Consider the following 7,500-nt stretch of genomic DNA (forward strand, 5'->3'; position numbering starts at 1 on the left):
CAATATCTCTCTCTCTCTCTCTCTCTCTCTCTCTCTCTGTCTGTGTTGCATCATTATTTATTGAAGCGCTCTCTCTCGGTGATCATGTCAAGCTCAGAGAGAGACACGAGGAGAGCGAGGGAGAGGTATGTCTCGATTGAGACATTGAGGCTGCCGATACACACTGCAATACACTATATGACACAACAATACAACACACTGTACTACAACACACTATACGACACTAGAATATAATACAGTACACTGAAATACAATACAACAAACTACTACAATACACTCTACTGCAACACAGTAATAAACACTACAATATAATTCACTGCAATACAACACAACAAACTATATTACTGTATATTCTATTATTATAATACTATACAATATACTGTACTACACACACACTACTACAATACAATACACTACACTAGAGTATAATACAGTACACTATACTATAGTACACTATACTATACAATACACTACACTACACAACAACATAATATACACTACATAATGCACTCTACTGCAGCACAGTGCACTACACTACAGTATAATACAGTACACTATACTACAGTACACTATACTATACAATACACTACACTACACTACAATATAATACAATACAATATAATGCAGTACACTACAATACACTGTACTACAATACAATACACTACACTACAATATAATACAATACAATACACTATACTACACTACAATACAACATAATACAATACAATATAATACAGTACACAACAATACCCTGTACTACACTGCAATACAATATATTATACTGCAATACAATATAATATAATACACAACAATACACTACATAATACACTCTACTGCAGTACAGTACACTACACTGCAATACAATACACTGTACTACACTACAATACAATACAATATAATGGAGTACACAACAATACACTGTACTACACTACAATACAATATAATGGAGTACACAACAATACACTGTACTACATTACAATACAATACAATATAATGGAGTACACAACAATACACTATACTACACTACAACACAATATAATACACTGTACTAAACTGCAATACAATATACTACAATACACTACACTATAATACAATACACTACACTCCTATACACTACACCAAAATACAATATAATACAATACACTACACTACAATACACTACAATACACTATTATACGAAACACTACACTACACTTTATACAATACACTATACTGCAATACACTACAATATAATATGACACATGTGTATGTGTAGGCGATATAAATTAAAACTCAACACAAAAACAACACAAAGCAGCAACATAGCAATAATCCATCGTTAGGATTTATTCATTATGGACCGATATTTACTTCCCAAGGTAAACACTATCCAGCTAACATTCGGAAGATTAGAAATGACACAGTCGCTACTTAACTTTAGCAAACTGTGATTTTGAGAATCAGCTAAAACATTTCATTTCTACTCCATATTTCAAACACCAAAGCATTCGATTTGTCTGTTTATCAATTCAGGAGATTGTTAGCATCAGACTCATCAAAGGGTCGAGCTGCTGCTACGTCCACTTTGGATCTGTCATGCTAGGTATTAGCATTCAGCAAGTGTCTAGCATCAGAGTGTGTGTTGTGCTAGCTGACATTTGAGAGATTAGCTGTTGATGATAAAGCTGTTTTTTTTTTTTTCTTTTTTGTTTCTTAGTGAAATGACACCAATTTATCCCACAGTAAGGACAATCAGTTTATGACCTGAGGCGTTTTTTTTCTTCTACTTTCATGAGTGAGTTCTTTTCTCCAGAGTGAAGAAAAGTTCGACCTCGACGTTTACCAGAGGATTTGTTCAGACAGCGTTTTTGAGTAAAGAGTTTCTGTACTTCTATCAATCTGCTAGGAGAAAAAAAAAAAAAAAAAAAAACAGTTTAAAACAAAACAGGAAGTCCAAAAAGATCTGCACAGTCTCACTTTCACTAAACCTGACACGATTTCTCGCAAAAGGTTTTACTAAACCACACCTTGATGCAGGGCTTGAACGGGAAGAGGTAATCAGACCAGAAGTGATTGATCTGAAACCTGTTCTATTGTATTAAAAAAAAAAAAGAATAAAAGAATAGAAGGGATCTTTGTGACTTGAGATAATTTGCTCCAGGGGTTTATTAGAGTTAATTAATTATATTAAAGGACGCAGCTGATGCCTGTATTCGAGCCATGAGAAAAAAAGAAAAGAAAAAAGAAAAAAGGGGGATGTTTTTGTAGTAGTGAGTGTCATGAAACGAAAGGAAAAAAGGGAGAACGTGTGAAAGTGAGAAATTACAGGAGTGACAGGAACAGGGTCTTGTCTCATGAAAACTACTGCAAAAAAAAACACTCAACACTGTGGTCACAACACTGTGTGTGTGTGTGTGTGTGTGTGTGTGTGTGTGTGTGTGTGTGGTTAGAGTGGAAGAAGGGAGTTGTGATTTCGTTGCAAAAGTGTTTTTTAAAACCGAGTTTTCAGTATAAAAAGAGAGAGACGGACTCTAGCCACGTTCTAGCGTCATTTTGACACCCAACGAAAAAAGAAAAATATCTGAGCTTTAATTACGCAACTGATTTGTGTAACACAGCAATCCTGTAAATGTGTGAAATATGGCAAAAAATAAATAAAAAAATTCACGCGACGCGATTTTAAAACGCTCGACATGCTAAACAGATAAAAACTATTATATATAAGGTTTTTTTTTATTCTGTGTATTACCGCTGTATCAGAGGCTTGTAATGAAAACAACAGATTCAAATATAGTGTTATTCATGTCTGTACTTTTGAGAGTCACCAACAACTGGAACCAAATTCCTTGTATGAGTTAACACGCTTGGCCAATAAACCTGATTCTGATCCTGATACTGATTCTGAAATGTTTACAAAACACTTAAAAAATAACAGTATTTAAAGCTAAACTTAGCAATTTTGCTTGTAAGCTAGCTAAAGTTAGAAATCTTTAGCTAGCTCACAACCTAAAAATCCAAACAATCATTATAATCTTTAGCCTCTGATTTGTACGTTCCTTCCATAAGCCACGCCCATAAAGGTGGACCTTTATGAATGTAACATGATTGACATGATTTTTTTTCTCTTGCTGTTTACATCCGAGACCAGAGCGTCTGCAATAAGAGGCGGAACTTCTATAACTTACCGACATAAAAATCTTTCCTTTAACGTTATTTAATTAGCCGTGAGCTACATTCTGAATGTACAGATCATCCACGAGTCCCTTGTGTTAAATCATGTATCACGATATCATTACAATATTGTGATATTACTCTTCATAGTGGCCACGCGGAGTTTTTTCTGGGCCTGAAACATCCAGCTTTTTTAAGCAGTGCTGTGTCGAATAGATCAGAGTCAGTGCTGAGAGCTTCACAAATTAACACCTGATACCAAAAAAATCAACCTCCAACACCAAAACCTCTCAATGACCTTTTTCAATCAACACTAACTTTGCCCAAAACAATCATGTTTCCAAATCTCTTCTACATCCACAGCCAAAAGACATATATCATGCATATCTAACTATATTAAAGTGGCAATATGTCATTTTTAAAGCCCTTTTAAATAAAAACATAGACGCTTTAAAGCTTTTCCCACAACACGGATTTCCAGAGGTGTCTTTCAAACGATGTGATTTGTACGTCTATTGAAACGGGTTCAGAAACTACAGACTTGCACCTTTAATCATGTGCACAATAATTCTGATTAATTTAGTTTTTTAGCGCTTCTCTGTGTCTATGATACGTTTCAAGGTTTAGTTAAAATCTCTGCTGCGCTAATTTGCCGAAGTAGGAATGTCGTAACAGGGGGTTCTGAAACAGCGACAAAATGAAAAAGGCCTAGGCCTAGACCGAGGCGAATCCCAACACACACACACACACACACACACACATATACACACACAACTTTCATCTCTTCCCCAGGCAGCAACTCTTGTAGCCTCTGGCTAAGCAAAATGTCATATTTTATTTAATTAGCACAATTAGCGATGCTAACGTTCTGCAGCTACGCGGCTAAGTTTCGATCGTGGAAGTGAGGAAGTGTGCGTCCTGCTTATATTTAGCCAAAACTCTCGAATGGTGTCGATTTATTTCCCCAAAACAGCACATTCTCAATTGTGTTATATTTCTGACACCACCGTCATTTGTCATCAGTTACAAAAAAAAAAAAAAAAAAAAGTCACGTCAAAATTTTTTAACCTTTTTGTTTTGGCTGTTCAGTTATGTTATAGCAGATGTCAACCCCACCATCTTCTTCTCTCTCTCTCTCTCTCTCTCTCTCGATGATGATGATGATGATGATGATGATGAAATAAAAACCCCGGTTTTTCACGTTACAAAGCGCTGACACTGATGACTCCTTCCCTAAACGTTAAATAACCATCTCTTTACAGAACACTTCGGTCTTACGCTTGCTTAGAACAAGTGCATTTCTATAAACTTGCCTTCTGATTTGAAACAGAGCTTCTGCTAGGAAACGAATCGACGTCCTCAGATCTCTCGGGTGTAAAGGTGTGAGAGATGAAGGTGTAGATTGTGTCGTGATTAAGATGGATGTACAAGAACGTAAAGGCTGGATGATGTACTGAAATGATGCTGTACAGAGCAAGCCTCTATGTGTGTGTGTGTGTGTGTGTGTGTGTGTGTGTGTGTGTGTGTGTGAGCGCAGACAGACAATGTGACATGATGCCGGTTGACGTGTGCGAATGAATCGGCGGAGTTTAAGGCCTGTCAGAGTGTCGGGGGCCAGACGGAGGAAGAAAAAGATCAAACTGCAGCTCTGGGGATGATGATAATGTTGTTCTGCTCAGAATTAGCTTTTTTGATTCTGACACACACACACACACACACACACACACACACACCCACACACACACACAACACTCGTCCTCCTTGGATTCTCCCTCTTTCTCTCTCTCGCTCTCTCTCTCTCTCATTTTTCCATTTGAAGCTGACAGATGGATATATTAAAGAAAAAAAAAAGCAAATTCATGAAAAATGATCTGCGCTTTGAGAGTACGAGCACCGCCACTATGTTGTGTTTTTTTTTTTTTTTCTTTCTTTCTTTTTTTCCTTCTTTTTTTTTTTTTCCCGCAACGGAGCCCGAGTGTTTTTCTGCGTGTCATTTTCTATTTCACGTGGAGAACAAATGGGAAGCGGAAAAGGTTTAGCATAAAAGAATACTTTAACCTGCTGGGAGGCAATTATGAACACAAGGCAGCGTGCACATGTTTAGCTGCACGCTCAGCTGACATTCAAGCTTCTTAATCATTTTCCGAGGACATTTCATCTCTGCCTTTATTCTCAGCCAGCTCCAGAATTCTCGCTCCTTCTCTTCCGACGCTGAGCTAATGAAAGGGCTAAAATTTACTCGTAGTCACCGCAATATGATTTACGCAGGCAAATGTTCATCTTTCATTCCAATAACCCATTATTCAAATGGTGAAGTTTAAACAAGATTAAAAATTATCCCTTATTCCTCCCCCCCCTTTTTTTTTCCTTTCCTTTTCTTTCTCTTCCCTTCTTCTTCTTCTTCAAACAGCGGCTTATTAAGAAAGCGGTTTGAAATAGAATTTGGCTTATTACGAGTAATTTAAAAGTAATTTTAAAAAATCCAGAAAGATTGAATGACTTGCTGTGGATATTATATTAAATGCATATTTATATTTCTAGTGCTCTTTACACACACACACACACACACACACACACACAGGAAGTTATACTGATTTGGATTTAAATTCTATAATTAATAATAACGATATAACGAAACACGTGAAAGAAATATTACTGCATGTCTTCCCTTCCCCACACGCGTCATTCACTTGATTCCTCATTTGACTCCACATGAATCATTTCATCACCTTTGATTTGTTTTCGGATGATTCATTTATTTCCAAGTGACTCGTTTTGCTTTTCACGCCACCCTTAATGTTCTATATATATATATACTGTATATTTTTTTTCATCTGATGAATCCTTGATATGTTTTTCCCCCCACGTGATTTGATTCGTTCCTTTTGAATCTTTTTTTCACGTGATTCTTCAAAAGATTTGTTTGTTTTTTTGGTTATTATCCAACATGATTTCTTCTCTTTCTTCTTCTCACATGTTTTTCTCCCATTACTCAACAGATGTCTGTCTATATATATATATATATATATATATATATGTATATATGTATATACATCCCTGAAGAACATCACGTGGACATGAGATCATGATCGTTTGAGTCACGTGGGAAACGTATGTGACTTTTGTCACTCACGTCTCAGTCTTTGATGATAAAGCCCAAGTGACACCACATGCGTGTTATGCAGTGTACAGGCTTTGAAATACGAGACTGTTTGCAATGAAATCTCCGCATCATCTTCCGTAATTAACGCCAACGGACACTGTAAGGCGGCTCCGCGCCATGTGGGGTTCGGACTAAATTAGGTTCTTCCTGGTTATTAAGGGTGTATTTAAATGTGCGCCGTGGCATGGTGGCAGCGAGTAAATTGTCTTTGATGCCGCAGGAAACCTTCACAAACAAGGAAGCTTTACAAAATATAATAAAATTTAAAAAAAAAAAAATAGAAAGCAGAAAAAAAAGACGTTATTAAAACCGGAGCCTGTGTCATAAGCCGCTCCAAACGCTTTTCCCCCCGCCAACTTTGTCCAACCCTGAATATTATTTTATGAGACACATTTCCCATGATCCCTCTGGCTGCATGTTTGTGGAGGACATGACTGCACTGTTTTGTAAGATAACTAAGTGGAGGGGGGCAGAGAGAGAGACAGAGAGAGAGAGACAGAGAGAGAGAGAGAGAGAGAGAGAGAGAGAGAAAGAGTCAGTAAGGCATAGAGAGAAAAATCAGAGACAGAGACAAAGAATGAGAGAGAGAGAGAGACAGAGAGAGAGTGAGAGAGGGAGAGAGAGAGAGAGAGAGACAGAGAGAGAGAGAGAGAGAGAGAGAGAGAGTCAGTAAGGCATAGAGAGAAAAATCAGAGACAGAGACAAAGAATGAGAGAGAGAGAGAGAGAGAGAGACAGAGAGAGAGTGAGAGAGAGAGATAGAGAGAGAGAGAGAGAGAGAGAGAGAGAGAGAGAGAGTCAGTAAGGCATAGAGAGAAAAATCAAGAGACAGACAAAGAATGAGAGAGAGAGAGAGAGAGAGAGAGAGAGAGAGAAAGACAGCTCTAATACTGCAGCTGGACTGAGCTAAACTGCCTCTTTACCCCAATTCAATAGCAAGCTGGTTCTTTTAATCCTCTCTCTCTGTCTCTCTCTCTCTGTCTCTCTCTCTGTCTCTCTCTCTCTCTCTCTCTCTCTCTCTCTCTCTCTGTCTCTATCTCTCTCTCTCTCATTTTGTGTATTTGAATTTTAATGAGTTTTCACCTTTTTAAGCAGATGGCTCAGGCTGGATTTCTCCATGAAAGTGAGCGCTGAGTTCTCTGTCACGTTTTGCACAATTTGTTTCAACTACCAGAGTCCTTCAGGGGG

The 7,500-nt window shown here is 37.6% G+C and overlaps 1 protein-coding gene across 2 annotated transcripts in view; it reads right to left on the reverse strand.

Annotated features, from left to right (window-relative positions):
- bcl11ba (BCL11 transcription factor B a) overlaps window positions 1-7,500 on the reverse strand; it is a 52,924-nt gene that overhangs the window by 28,750 nt on the left and 16,674 nt on the right. The window lies entirely within an intron of this gene.

This window comes from Tachysurus vachellii, chromosome 10, assembly GCF_030014155.1.
Source record: "Tachysurus vachellii isolate PV-2020 chromosome 10, HZAU_Pvac_v1, whole genome shotgun sequence".
In the NCBI taxonomy this organism is placed as follows: domain Eukaryota; kingdom Metazoa; phylum Chordata; class Actinopteri; order Siluriformes; family Bagridae; genus Tachysurus; species Tachysurus vachellii.